Source organism: Monodelphis domestica, chromosome 3 (genome assembly GCF_027887165.1).
Source record: "Monodelphis domestica isolate mMonDom1 chromosome 3, mMonDom1.pri, whole genome shotgun sequence".
Taxonomy (NCBI): Eukaryota; Metazoa; Chordata; class Mammalia; order Didelphimorphia; family Didelphidae; genus Monodelphis; species Monodelphis domestica.
In genome coordinates, this window is record NC_077229.1 from 484,594,842 (window position 1) to 484,610,943 (window position 16,102).

Genomic DNA, 16,102 nt, shown 5'->3' on the forward strand with positions numbered 1-16,102 from the left:
CTAGAAGCCCCCAAACTTGTAGCCTAGAAAAAGTTAATGATCCCCAGTTTACTCAGTTTGAAGGTGAAAGCCCCAGGTTTGATCTTGTCAACAGAGAGTTTCTCCCTGAGGGAAAGTCCAACCTCAGAGTCTCAGATTAACAATAGATTTTAAAGGAGTTTAAGTGAGGATGGCTAATCCCATCTGGTGTTAAATATCTCTTTGTCCCACTGGTTTCTCCCTTTAGGTCAAAGTCCTTTACCAAGGTGGTCCAGCCCTTTGGCTGGGTCTTTCTTTCCCTTTTGTGTCCATTGTAAAGCATCAGCCCCTCACTGTTATTCCTGTCTGGAGCTCATTTTTCCTTTGTTACCATTGTAAAGTCAATCAACTATCCTATCTCAACCTCAGTCCCCAAGTTCCCCTAGAAAGGTATTTAAGCTGTCCACTTTAATGGCTCCATGGAATTGTACAATCTTGTGTGGTTGGCATTCCCAGGGGTCAGTGACCAGAGTAACCAGAATTCAATCCTTGAATTCTGCCTAGGCATGTGGTACACAGCTCTGCATAGAGGCCTAATTCAGCCCTGTACCCCTTTCCTTACTTAAAGAGTGGTTTTTCTGATTAAGTTCTGTGTTTTTCCCAGACAGCAATATATAATCATTAAACCCCTGGAAACTGAAAAAGGATCACCAAAAGGATCATTATGGAGAAGGAGGAGAAAAAAGCTCAAGACAGGACTTTTGGAAGAAAATAACCACCCAACCAGATGCAGGACATGGATGATGTTCAGCAAGAGACTGCAGAGTGGTCATGGCAGATAGATAAGAAAAGAGGTCTTTAACCTTTAACACGTTGTCATATTAACTAAAAAAAAAAAGCAATATCCCTGATTTTTCTCTGGGAAGTTAGGAAAAGCACTGAGGCAAGTTACAAAGAAGTTAAAGGTATGGAGGAGTTGAGGATATAAGGTAATTCTTTGCCAACAGAATATTGCAAGGCTTATGTCCCCGAGTCCCCACTAGTGTGTCCTACTTAAGCTCAGCTTTCCCTGAAGTGCTGGCTCCAGTTCCTGCTTCTGGCAGATTGATCTGGTCCCACCCTGTGCAGCTGGCCACAGCTAACCGTTCCTGGTCACCACCTGTTAGGTTGAGCTATGTGTAATAAAGTGAGGAGGGAATGTAAGAACAAGGAGGAGATGGACCGCGATCTCTTTCCTAGATCACCTTTCAAGTTTCTCCTGATCTTTGTCTCATTATTAGACTCTAAGTAACTTCAGGAAATTTCTAGACTTTGTCTTTTCCAAATATTTGCTCCTTCTTCCTGTCCCTCAATCATTGCTTACTTCCTGACAGTCTTTCCCATTCCCTGTCCCTTCAGGACACTATTGGCATTCACCCAGAAGTGGCTGAATTCTCCAGCCAATCTATGACAGAGACTCCTTCCCAGAATGTCTAGCTGAATCCACAGAGCATTTTGGTTAGAGGTAGTTTGCCAAGAGGCTCTCCAGAGACAATGGATATAGTCTCCCCCCTGGGCTTCCCTGACACCTAAGTCACTATAAAATAGAAATGTGCTGCAAATGTAAAAGTAATCAGATGGTTCCGGAAGGCTGATAGGTTATCCCTCCAGACCTTTTTCTCTTCCCACTTTCCCCTTCTCCACCCCCAAAATCACAGTCTTTGGTCTTAGAATCACTACAACTGAGAATAAAAGGTTCTACAAGCTTCCTAGAAAAGGAGAAAATGCTCATGGAAGCTTTTGTGGGATTGTTTTGTTGTTGCTGCAAAAACATCAGCTTCAGATGAATTTCAAATATGTCTTTATCTGTGGTTATTCCCCCTCCTCCAACATTCCTCCATAAAGAGGCTTTGACCAAACTGGCAGCACTTGCACTGGGTAAATTCTTATCTTGTTCTTCCAGGAACATAATGCAGTCCCAGTTTGCAAATGCAAATTTCGGATCCATACCAGACCCAGGAAGGGGGGAGGGAAGGATTTCAGAGGCTCCTTCATGAACGCTTCTTGGAAACCGCCTTTTGTACATAAGGACCAGGATAAACTGCTCCCTAACATCTTGAGCAATGTGCTGAGAATGAGCTCTGTAAATGGTACAAAGCAGGGAATGGATGATCCTGTTTCACACACTAGTGGGGAAATCCAGCCCCCTCTTCATTTTGTATTTGCTCTCATTTGTTCTTCCGTGTACGGTAGCCACACAGTTCACCATGTCGTGAAAGAAAGACAGAAAAGCAAAACACATTGATTTTTCTTTTCCTCCATTCAAATGACTAAACACCCTCGAGGGAAGATGTGTGTGTCTGCTTTCAGCACAGCAGAGACCACTTATGTTTTCCTCAGAATGTCAGGTGATTTCTGCTCAGCTGACCCAGCAGAAAGAAGATTTGGGTACTGGACTGTCTACCTTGGAGTACAGATGGAGAACAGCATGCCTTGGTTTCTTTATCGGGTTTTTTTACCAGCATTATTATTATTAATTAGGCTCCCAAGAAACGTGTATTAGATGCAATGTGTGTTACATGAGAGGACACAGCCTATGAAGCCGATTTCCCTAAAATGTGGGTCTGACCGTGTCTTTCCCCAAATATGTCTACGCTAAACTAAAGCTAACGACTATATCCTAGCCATGCTCCACCCAGAACAAAGCATCTCTTCTGTCCAAGAAGCTGCACCTTTTTTAATGCAATCCAAAATGACATTGGGGTTTGGTTCGAGTTGTTTTTTCATTGGAGAATAAGCCTTTAAATGTATCCCCTTTAAAATTAACTTTATTAGGCTAAACCCAGTGTTCTAACCTGTTAAGAACTTTAGCATCTTTAGCTCTTCCTCCTAGCTTTGTACAACATGGGATTTTTATTTTTATTTTCATTTTCATTTTTTATTGTCATGCAAGACTCACTTCCATATTGATCATTGATGCAAGAGCAAAGTCATACATAACCAAACGCCAAAATAAAACCGTAAATAATACACTGCTGTGAAAGAGGACTCCAACAGTTCTTCCTCTGGAGGTGGATAGCATTCCCAGGAATAAATCTTTCAGAATTGAGAACATGCCTACCTGTCTTTCTCAAGTCATTGCTTAAAAAATTTTTTTTTTTTTAAGTCAAACAGTCCAGTATCAAGAGCAGATTCCTGGGACACTCCATCAGAGAGATCCTTCCAAGTACATGCCAAAACATTTATCATTACTCTTTGGGTCTAGTCATTTAACCAGCCCAAAATCTACCTAATTGTCCTACTGCTCAACCTGCAGCAACATCTTTTCCATAAGAACAATGCTAAGAGGCAGCTAGGTGGCTCAAGTCTAGAGTCTGGGGTTCAATGCTGTCCTCAGAAACTTCCTAGCTGTGTGACCCTGGGCAAGTCACCCAACCACAATTGTCTAGCCCTTACCACTCTTCTGCTTTGGAACCAATATTTAGTATAGGTTTTGTATTTGGTTTAATTTGTTCTCTGTATGTACTTTAGACAGACAGTGAAGCAAAAAAAAAAAGGCATAAAAAGAAAACATTCTTATTTCCCTTTTTCTTTCTAATTGTTTTCCTCCATTCAAAATAAGGTGTTTACCTTGGGTCTGTATTTTGGGGTTTTGATTTCATATGAATATTCTCTTACAATGAACAATATAGAAATAGGTTCTGAATGACAATATATGTATGGCCCAGATCAAATTGCTTACCACTTCCAACAAGGAGAGAAGAGGGTGAGGAAGACAATTTGGATCTTATAACTTCAGAAAACTTATGGAAAATTGTTGTTACATGGAATTTGTAAAACAAAATATCTTTTTAAAATATGACTAAATACCCTCTGCTTAAGGTAAGGGTTTTTAAAAAATAAGAACAACATGAGATAACTTTATCAAATACTTAACTTAAATCTAGAAAAACTATATCATATTCTATAAGTTACTAGTTTATACAGCTGTCAAAGAAAACAAAGTTTTTCTAGCACAGACAATTGATGAGAAAGTCCTGTGATCACTGCTTCCCTTTCAAGATGTTTAATGACCATCTCTTTGATAATATGTTACAAAATTTTACTATGAATCAAAACCAAGCACACTGACCAAGAATTGCAGATGGAGATAGGGGTTGGCAGCTTAATAAAAGAGGAAGGAAGGAAAAATTCAAAAGAGAAACATTATTAGTGATTCAAACGATACGGAGACAGGGTCAAAAAGAACAAAACCCAAACCAAAGGAATAATGAGAAAAAAAATTGGGTTAGGCATGTGGACAGTTCTCACAGAAAGAAATTCAAACTATTAACAAAAAAAAATTATTCTAAATCACTAATTATACAAATGCAACTTAAAACAACTTTGAAGTTCTGCCTCTCAGCCATCAGATTGGCAAAGATGATAAAAAAGGAAAATACCAAATGCTAGAGGAGCTAATGGGAAAACAGGTACATTAATGCTCTCTTAGTAAAACTGGGAATTGGGCCAGCTATGCTAGAAAGCAATTTGGAACTAGGGCTAAAAACGATTAAATTGTGCATATCCTTTAACCCTACTAAAACCATTTTCAATCCTATTTCTCCAACAGATCAAAGAAACAAAGGACCAATGATGTACAAAAATATATGACAGTTCTTTTTATAGTGGTGAAAAACTAGAAACAAAGGGTGAGATCTTCATTTGGGGAATAGACAAATTATTTTATATGAATGTAATGGAATACTGTTGAGAAAGAATGAAAGGGGTGGTGGCAGAGAAAGCTGGGAGAACTTGTATGAACTGATGTAGAACAAAGTAAACGTATAACCAGAACAATTTACATAGTAACTTTATGAAGGTAAACAACTTTGAAAGACTTAACTAATCAATGCAATGACCAATCACATCTCCAGAGGACTAAATATGCTACCCACCTCTCACAGAGAAATGATAGATTCAAGATGCAGAATGAGAGATATTTGGGGTCTTGGATAATTTAGTATTTTGTTTTGGTTTGCTATGCATATTTGTTATAAGGACTTTGTTTATTTTTCTTTTTTTCAGTTAAGAAGTGGGTCATCCAGAGGACAGAAAATAAAGTTTAAATTCTATTTTAATTTGATAAAGATAAAGATTTGATCAAGAAAAATGCTATTTTTCAGGTGGGTCTATTTTAAATTAACTACTATACGTCTATGTTTCACAATTTCTATAGGTACTACAGTGCTAGTCTCCATTCTCATGAGCTATTTTGAAAAGCATGAAATTAATGCTAAAGGGGAGGAAGAATAAGCTATTTTAGGAGAGGCTTAAATTCTGTCTCTGATATGATAAATGTAAATGCAGGGAATTATGATCAAGACAAATGAACAAAAAAATTGAATGTATTTATAACATTTGCTATTTTAAATATTCTCTAAATACTGGCCAACCTTTCTGACAATGAATAGAGTTTCTAATCACATAGATCCTGAGTTAGGTTAGGGGAATAGCACAAAGAGGTGGTTCCAGGAAATGAGAAGGCCACCTCCAAGGATTCTGTCTCAGAGTTAATGCCTATATTTGCTTGCTATTTGAGGTAAATATAAACACACCAGCAAAGGAAAACCACTCAGAATCTTTGTAAGATCCTTGAGGTCTCTTTGTCTTTTGAAAAGAGAAGAGGATAACTGCCACCAGCCTGCAATACAGACAATGAGAAGTGTCTAAGTTCTTTCCATCAACTAATCAAAAAGCAATGATTAAGTGACCACTATATGGATAGCAGTGGATAGAGTACTGAACTTGAAGTCTGGAAGACTCCTCTTCCCAAGTTCAAATCTGTCCTCAGACACTTACTAGCTATGTAACCCTGGACAAGTCACTTAACCTTGTGTGCCTTAGTTGTCTCATCTGTAAAATGAGCTGGAGAAGGAAATGGTGAACTATTACAACATCTTTGTTGACCCAAACGGGGTCAAGGAAAGTCAGACATGACTGAAAATGCCTGGATACTACATGCTCCAGGAAATGTGATAAATGTGGATGATATAAAAACAAAAATGGAATAATTTCTACCCTCAAGAAGCTTACATTCTGTGGGGGAAGACATATTCAGGATGCACACAAAATAAATACAAGGTAATTTGCCAAGGAAATGAGCAGCTAAAGGAATCAGGAAGGGTTTCAGATAGATTTCTACTAGAGTTGTTCATCTTTTTTGTAGTTATGGATCGCTTTGGAAATCTGCTATGGTCTATGGGCCTGTTCTCAGAATGTGTTTTGGTTTTTTCCTAATTTTTAAAAAATCCTTGCTTTCTATCTTAAAATCAATACTGTATATTGGTTCCAAGGCAGAAGAGTGGTAAAGGCTAGGCAATGGGGGTTCAGTGACTTGTCCAGGGTCAATAGCCAGGAAGTATCTCAAGGCCTGACTCTCTATCCCCTGAGTCACCTAGCTATCCCAATAATGTTTTTAAATGAACAAAATAAAATATGTAAGTCTAGAAAGAGAACCAGTTATATTGAAATGTGATCAAAATAACATTATATATTAAAGTTAAACAATGACAATAATAATGTTAAATGGAAAGTTCTCAGGCTTCAAATTAAGAACTAGTCAATAGGGGGCATCTAGGTGGTGGTGGCTCAGTGGTGGCTCTAGCCACCAGCTAGAACTAGAGATGAAAGGTCCTGGGTTAAAATGTGACCTCAGGCTTCCTAGATGTGTCTAAGTAAATCATTTAAGCCCCCTTGCCTAGCCTATACTGCTCTTCTGCCTTGGAACCTTGGAAAGGAAAGGAAATGAAGGAAGGAAGGAAGGAAGGAAGGAAGGAAGGAAGGAAGGAAGGAAGGAAGGAAGGAAGGAAGGAAAGAAAGAAGGAAGGAAAGAAAGAAGGAAGGAAAGAAAGAAGGAAGGAAAGAAAGAAGGAAGGAAAGAAAGAAGGAAGGAAAGAAAGAAGGAAAGGAGGAAAAATGATACTGATAGAAGGGAGGGAGGAAGGAAGAAAGAGAGGAAGAAAGATGGAATACTGAGAGGGAGAAGGGAGGAAGGAAGGAAAGTAGGAGGGGAAAAGAGAAAAAAGAAAGACATGTAACAAGATGAATTGAATCCCCCACTGAACTGAGTAATAGTCACTCCCATCAAAACGACTTTTTCTGTGTACACAAATAATCTTCAAGAGACTTGAAGGTTGATTTTAATGTCTCAAGTGCCTCCTTGCCTCCAGCTATTTTAAATGAGCTATTCAAAGTGTATCCAAGTTATCAGATTGTTAGGATAGAGAATAACTCAAGTGTTTGATTTCCAGAGCAGAAAGGAAGCAGCAGTCTGTCTCCTACATTTAGATTTTATCCATTTGTATGAACGTATGTGTGTATATATGTATATATTTATACATGTATGTTTGTATCTGTCTATCTTTTTTATCTGTTATACACTTCATGACAGAGTAAAATTGACTAAAGGGTTAAATGTCTCTGATACTGTGTGAACATGGGCAAGGCATTTAACCTGCCTGAACCTCAGTTTCTTCATCTTTAAAATAGGGGAAGAGGAGTGGAGAGAGAGAAATAATAGTATTTATAGCATTGTGGTAAGGAATTTCAGATCAGTTATGTTCCTCTTTATCCCTCTCTGTTCTTTAGGAGAGGAATTCTTAAGCTGGCATCCGTGATTTTTTTTTTATTTTAAAATCTCTGTTTTAGTGTGATTGATTTCTTTTGTGACCCTATTTCATTTGTGACCAAATGCATTTGCAAAAAAAAAAAAATCCTAAAAGGAGTTTTACAGGCTTCACTCTTGTGAGGGGCAACAAAAGATGAACTTCTGTCCTAGAAGGTGATTAGAAGTTATGATTATAATGGAATATTACTGTACTGTGAGAAATGATGAGCAGGTTAATTAAAAAAACATGGAAAGAGCTGCATGAAATTATGGAAAATGAAACTAGCAGAACCAAGAAAACATTGTATACAACCCTAGAAATATTATTTGAAAAATGACTCCTATATGTCTGCCTCCAGAGAAAAAAACTGATAAATAGAATTAAGCAAAACATTGTTTTATATATACATATACCTGCTTGTCAAATGATGCCTTCCCTAGTGTGGGGAGGGGAGGGGGAAGATACTTGGAAATTTTAATGTAACAAGCAAACCGATTAATTAGTTATTTTTTAAGAGAAAGAAGTTAGAAGTGAATACTTGTTTACACATTACAGATCCCAGCAGCTGTTTACCCCTGGCATAAAACTCAAAATCTCAAAACTCTATGGGAACTTGAGTCTTCCAGCTTTAAGACCATGCCTAAGTAATGTTTTGGAAACAAAAAAATCTTTTCATGTAGAACAACTAGGCAGTTGCATTTTGATTTTAAACAGTTGAACCGGATTCATTTTATTAACCATCAAAAACTTGCCTTGATCTTGTCTATTTTGACTTAACAAAAGGAGATATCGAGTTTAGATGATGGATTGTGCATACCTTACTGATTAGAAGTAATTGCAAGCTAATATTTGTCTCTGATTCAGACTTTTTTTTGCTCTAGATCTGTGATTGAATCAGTGTAGGGAATGTCCAGTGTGAAAATTCCCTCTCCCATTGGATCTAAAACTCCTCTGCAACTTAAAATTCTTAGAGAGTTAGCATGAGGTGTTGAGGGCTTAAGGGACTTGACTAGGGTCACACAATCAGTATGTATTTCAGTCCGGACTCCAAACCAGGAGTTAATGACTCTAAGGATGATTTCTATTCACAACAGGCTAGGCAAATGTATCTTGACTGATTGATTGTTGAACTTAGAATCCAGAAATTCTGGCCTCAAATCACACCTCAGATATTTACTGGCTATGGTGTCCAGAGCCTCAGTTTCCTCATCTGCTAAATGAGCAAATAAGAGCACAGAATGTGGATAGCAAGGTAGTTTAGAGTATAGTCAAGCCTGGAGATGGGAAGTCCTGGGTTCTAATCTGACCTCAGACACTTCCTAGCTGTGTGACCCTGGGCAAGTCACTTAACCTCTATTGCCTAGCCCTTACTGCTCTTCTGCCTTAGAGACTATATACAGTATTGATTCTAAGAAAAAAGGTAAGGATTTTTTTTTAAGCACATGATTATGGTGAAGATCTAATGAGACCACATATATAAAGCGCTTTGAAAACTTTAATAAGGCTATGAGCAAGACCTATGTTGTCATTAGAAGGATCATCAGAGCTGTTTCAGCTTTTATTGCTTCTAAGCCACCATCTTGGCTCCATCCCCCATGATGTCATTAGTAGAGGGAATTTGGAGGTAAGGAAATTTCCTCTACCAATGTAGGACAGCACCTTCTCTGTACCTTACAATCATAGAGGGTAACCTAGAACACTGAAGGGTTAAATATGGTCATGGTCCAAGGTCACAGCCAGGCTGTGTCAGAGGTGGGATTTGAACCCAGTTCTTGTTGGTTTTGAGGTCAGCATTTTCCAGGGTATATTCCTGACTCTTAACATTAAAAGTACTATCTAAATATGAACTATTATCATCCTAATGCCACGGCTGCCCTACATGATGATAGTATAGATTGCTTAAACATTGCCAGAAATGTGGACTTCCAGAAAAGGAACCCTTATTTCCATGTCCACATTGGTCCATGCTCACATTGGTCTCATGCCCACATTGGCCAAAGGGACGTTTTTGGATGTAGTACTCTATAGGGATGCTTCATTGCTTTGATAGAGCCATAATGTGATCAGTGTGGGCACTCTCTCTCCACTCACAGACCTCGGCTTCCCCACACCTTCTAATACTGTGAATATTTTTTCTGTAAATCCTCCCTTGCGAAAGTATCTGGCCCAAATGCCGGAGGCTTCCTCTGGTTCTTCTAAAATATTTCATGGATACCAAGACACATTTGGGCTCTCCTTACTTCTAAATATAGAGTCAGCCCACTTACTTTTCCAGTCATGCATATCTTTAAAATGTACATATATGTGTGTTCACACATAGAAAATTTATTAATATTAATTTTCAAATTTTGAGTTCCAAATTCTCTCCTTCCCTCCTGCCCCTCTCCCACCCATTGAGAAGGCAAGCAATGTGATGTCAATTACACATGTGAAGTCATGCAAAACATTTCCATTTTAGCCATGTTCATGCATGTCTTCAATGTGTGTAATTGCAATTGGAACCCTAGAACTACAATTCCCAGCCCCCCACTTTCCTTCTCACATTACATGCTGATGCGGGCTTTTTGAGAGGCAGGAGAACTTACATGGGTTTACTTTGGTTAGATAATTGGGTTTTTATACTTCTATTTCCTTTTTATTCCTTCTACTTCAAGCAATTATTAATAAACTTTATAAAATTAATACTTGGAGTGTTGGACATTAATTTAAATCTTACAAATGATAGCTTGTATACCACACTCCATGCACAAATCCTATTACTATTGCTCTTTCAAATGATTATATTTTGATTCTTCTAAGATAAGATTGTTATATTATGCTTAGCCACAAAGCATCAACAAGGATATACTGACCTCAAAATGATGGGCTTTTGCAATATGAAGCAGCTTACAATCATCGAGTGTTTCAGTTTCCCAAATGAAGTCCAGCCTGATCTTCCCTTTGGTTCTAGGCCCAGCTCCCTCTTCATCTCTACTGTGTGTCCAGCAGAGATGAACAGATAGACTTAATGGGCTGCCCATCATCATGCATTCATCCTTATAGTGTTTCCTGTGTCGGTTGTTTAAATGAGTAGTCTTGGATTGATCCACAAATGGGAAAATCTGTTAGTACCTTACTATTTAAAAGGTATTTTTGTTATTGTTCAGTCACTTTCATTTTGGAATTTTTCTGGCAAAAAAATATTCGAGTTGTTTGCCATTTTCTTCTGTAGTTCATTTTACAGATGAGGAAACTGAGGCAAACAGAGTTAAGTGGCTTGCCCAGAATCACACAACTAGTACATGTCTGAGTCTGGACTAGAACTCATTTTTTCCTGACTTCCAGGCCTGGTGCTCTGCATCATTTAGCTACCATATTCCTCCTTAAATAATAACAGTAAACAATAAATATTCATTTTAATAACTAAAGAATTTTAATAAATAAATCCATCAATAAAACTTTAATAAATATTTTAAAAATAAAATTTTAAAATACTTAAATAATAAAGAAATGTTGTTTATTCTAACCTTGACCTTTGATCCTCCAATCTTTTCTTATTCTCCTAATTGATCACCACTGTTTTAGTTTCACTTCTCTCCCTTTGCCATCCTGACCTTTTCGTTAACCAATATACCAAGTCAGTGTCTTCTATACTCAAGGCATTACCATTATTCATACTTTACTAAGCTTCATCCATGAATCATTTCCACTATGTCCCAGTTTCCAAATTGCAGAATTCTGCATCAGTAAGATAAGAAACCAGTCTGTATGAACAAATTTCATGTTGCCTAACCTCAGCTTCACAGCATTCTTTTTATCCATCGATCATTGATTCTCAAATAAACACACCGCATTCTCAAGTCAAACCTTCTTCTTGGTCCTCAAACTGTAGTCTCTATCTACACTTCTTTTATTTTTTTAAAACCCTTACTTTCTGCCTTAAAATCAATAAGTACCAACTAAGACAGAAGAATGGTAAGGGCTAGGCAATGGGGGTTAAGTGACTTGCCCAAAGTCACATAGGAAGAAAATGAAACCTTTTAGAAGTGAAATGACTTACCCAAAGTCACACAAAATATTTGAACCCAGGTTCTCTGATTCCAAATCTAGAACTTTTGCCATTACACCGTGTTGCTTCTCATACTATATGACATTAACTGATGAGTGAACTGCTCAGGTGTTCTACCTATACTTAACATCAACTCTCCCTCTCCATCCATTTCAGGTTCCTAAGTGAAGCAGTGCACTATGCCATGAGCTGAGGATAACAAGGTAAAACAAAATATAGTTTCTATCTTTAAATTACTTAAAAATCTACTAGAGGTACTGAAAGGGAGAAAGAGGAGAAAGAGAGAATGGGAAGAGGGGGGATAATGAGAAAAAAACAAAAGTGATAGAATGATAGAGGTAATAGTGATAGAGAAAGTGATAGCTACAGGTTGACAGATACAGAAAGAAAAGAGAATGATCCATAAAGAATGATAGATGGATAATGATAAATTTTAGATAGATGGTAGATAATAGATGAGAGCAGAGACAGAGAGAGAAATGTTTAAGGAAGGTCATAGGAAAAGTCAAAACAAACCTTCAAGAGATACTCACCCCAGAAGCAACAAGAAACATTTCATGGGACATAATAGTCATCTTCTTTGTAGAATTAACAATATCTATGAAAAGACTATCATGAAAATAATTCTAACTCATGCAACAATTTTTAGAAGCTTAACAAGTAAAGAAACTCTATAAAGAATTTGTTAGGACTATACAAATTTAGTCAATACATTAATATTTTGTGACTTCAATGCAAAAGTAAGTCTAGGAAAGGATGGTGAAAAAAATGATGAAAAATCATGAATCAAGAAAGAAAAATAACAAGGCAGCTGAGTGGCTTAGTGGATTAATAGTTAGACCCAGAGTTGGGAGGTCCTGGGTTCAAATTTGACCTCAGACACTTCCTAGCTGTGTGACACTGGTCAAGTCACTTAACCCCCATTGCCTAGCTCTTATCACACTTCTTTTTTTTTTCTTTTAAAAACCCTTACCTTCCATCTTGGAGTCAATACTGTGTATTGGCTCCAAGGCAGAAGAGTGGTAAGGGCTAGGCAATGGGGGTCAAGTGACTTGCCCAGGGTCACACAGCTAGGAAGTGGCTGAGGCCAGATTTGAACCTAGGACCTCCTGTCTCTAGGCCTGGTTCTCAATCTACTGAGCTACCCAGCTGTCCCCTCTTATCACACTTCTGCCTTAGAACCAATACACAGTATTGATTCCAAGATGGAAGGTAAGAGTTTTTAAATAAAGGAAGAAAAATGAAAGTAGTCAATGACTTATAGATAACACAGAGATCCTGTCATCAATATCACCATAATTACTTCTGAAAAAAAATTAGTAGGCTCTAGTCCTGAGGACCATTGCATAATATCACATTCTCCCATAAAAACTGAAATTGATTACATTTTAATAAACAATGAAAGATTATTTATTGATGTAAGAGCCATCCCTAAAATAGCTCTGAACAGTCAAACCTCTGAGAAGTTAGAGCAAAGATGTGTATAATTTAAAAAGATAGTACCCTAAAAAAAAGGTCTACATTTCTTGGGATCCCACTGACTTCCTGTCTTTACATACTTCCTGTAGAATGAGGATATAATGCAAGGATGGGAAGAGTCCCACTCTCTCCTTTTGGCATGATGCAGTGAACATGGTGACAGTGGTAAACTAAGTGCCAGGATTTGGAAATGGCTAATCAGCCATGGGCACGTGGTCTTTATTTTGTATCCTTTTTATTCCTTGATTTCTAATGATCATATAATAAACCTCCTAAAATATATTTTTACTATTAAGATATAATTTTAATTTTTACAGATGAATGGCATGCAAATGAAACAACTTAATCCAGAACTATTTAAATAAATAATTTAAAATAAAGTGAATCAACATTATAATAATCATATACAGAAGCTCAACCAATTTCCATAGCAAAGAGCTCAAAACAACCTAAAAAGTACCTTAGACAGAAAACATTTGACTTATTGGTCAAGTAGAGAAGTTGTGGTTAATGGCAATATAAATTCAGAATGTAAACTGGTTTGTAAAATCTTGGGAAGAGTATAACAACTAGCCTCCAGTCCCCCAAATCCTCCTGTTCAGAAACAACATTGTTGATGACATCAAGCCCAAAGTCTCTTAAAAGATATCTGTAACCTGATTATTCATGTAAAAAAGACCAAGTGGATGAAGAATATCAAATACAATTGGATGGACAATCTATAGAGCATGAATATCTGAATCAAACTGCAATGAGGAAGGACTAGAGTTAAGCAGGAGAAAGAAGGCAATCAGGATTGCTTTCAGGAACTCCTTTAATAACCCCTAAGCTTTTTCCAGAAATAAGTCCTGCTTTTTATTTTTAATATATATATATGTGTGTGTGTGTATACATATATATATATATATATATATATATATATATATATATATATATATATATATATATATATATAACTTCATCTTCCCCTAAGGCATGCTTAAGTATGGTGGAGTAGATGTCTCACATTCCTGATCTAAGTTCCTTCATTGTTTAAAATGGGGAATGGTCTTAACCCAACCTTATGAAGTAGGGTCTGGGAATTTTTAAGGTTCACATATTCCACTGGTGTTATATGACTGTTAGACAAGAATATAGAAGTCTCTAGAAAATTCAAAATGAATATCAAATAAAAAATAGTAGTAAAATAAATTATCAGAAAAATATATGGGGACAACTAAGTAGGTGGCTCAGTGGATAGGGCACTAGACCCAGAATTAGTAGGATCTGAGATAATATGTGACCTTGGACATCTCCTACACCTATCTGATACATAACCCCTATCATGTAGCTCTTACTGCTCTTCTGCCTTAGAACCAATACACAGAACTGTATTGATTCTAAGATGGAAAGTAGAGTTTTTTTAAAACTGATGCTAATGCAGAAGGAAGGAAGGAAGGAAGGAAGGAAGGAAGGAAGGAAGGAAGGAAGGAAGGAAGGAAGGAAGGAAGGAAGGAAGAAAAATGATAGGAAGATTAGCTTGCCTTATGAATGAGAATTGGATGGTCTGTGTGCTCCATTGAAGGGTACTGGCAATTGGGTTAACCCCTTTAGAGAGGCAGGAGGTGAGGCTGGACTTCTGGGGAGCCACAGACAAGAGATGTGAAGAATGGGATGTATTCTGTATCACTGGAAGGAACATCCAAATCATTGCAATCACAAATGCATTAGAGCGCATACTCGTGGACACACACACACATATACACACATACTCAGTTTCATGTTTCCATTTTTTTGTTTTATTTTTATTTAGGGAATAGGTTTCAGGCAGAGATTTTTATGCCCTCTTATTTCTTTGTTTATGTAATATTTCCTAAACAGATTTCTTCTTGGGGGAGCTAATGAGCACATGCTTCATTTCCCCCTGACATTAATTGCTCTTCATTGATGAAAATACCCCCTTTACTCCTGACACTATTCGGCTTATAGATGAGGCTGCAGGGAGATAGTTTTCAGATGTATGAAAAGGGTCACCAGGGCAGGATGGGCCATGCTTTATTTATGACTTCCCCCCTCATCCATGTTGAGCTCAAATTCTCTCTTAGCAGTCTGAGTGTCTGGAAGCTATTTTTATTTAGATATCTGGTGACGTTTGTTTGTTTGACAACTGCAGAGACAAAGCAAAAAATTCAAAGTTATTCAAAGGAAAATATAGAGGGACCCAAGCAATTCTGCAAGTAAGTCTAGAAGAAAAAACATTCCAATTAAAAAGTTTGCCAGCCTATATCCCCCAAGGAGATATTCAAACAATAAAATAATAAATTAGGTAATTATTTGTTCTCACATAGGACATTCTTTTCAAGGGAGTGAGGAAGGGTCATAGTTTACACAGTACCAACAGAAAAGAATTTAAACATGGGCTGATTCTTTGGGCATAAATGGTAGTCAAATAGCTGAGGCCTCTGAAGAGCTTTCTAACCTTATTCAGTACAAACATTCCCTCATCTTCAGACATTTTGCTTCATTAGATTCCTGTCTCATTTCTTGACTCTAATATTAGCTTTATGCATTTCTGACTTTGTCCAAAAATTAGCTTAATACCTATTTTTTGTGCTCTCTGGAATGGATCCACATGCTGGGGCCATATTCTTCCTACCATCACCAGGATCTCCCAACTTTCTCCTGGTCCCCATAATCCCCTCTAACCTCCTCTCTAGCATAAGGCATTAACCTTTTGTGGGCATCCTGGATCTCTTTGACAATCTAGTAAGGTCCATGGCTCCCTTCTCAGAATAATGTTTTTAAATGCATAAGATAAAATATATAGGATTACAAAGGAAGCGAGAGAGAGAGAGAGAGAGAGAGAGAGAGAGAGAGAGAGAGAGAGAGAGAGAGAGAGAAATAGAGATTATATAAAACAAAACATCTCAATAAAAATTTGTTATTGAGAGAGGGAGACAGTTTAATGTTATAATCTTGAAAATATATATTGAAAAGTATTATTATAAGT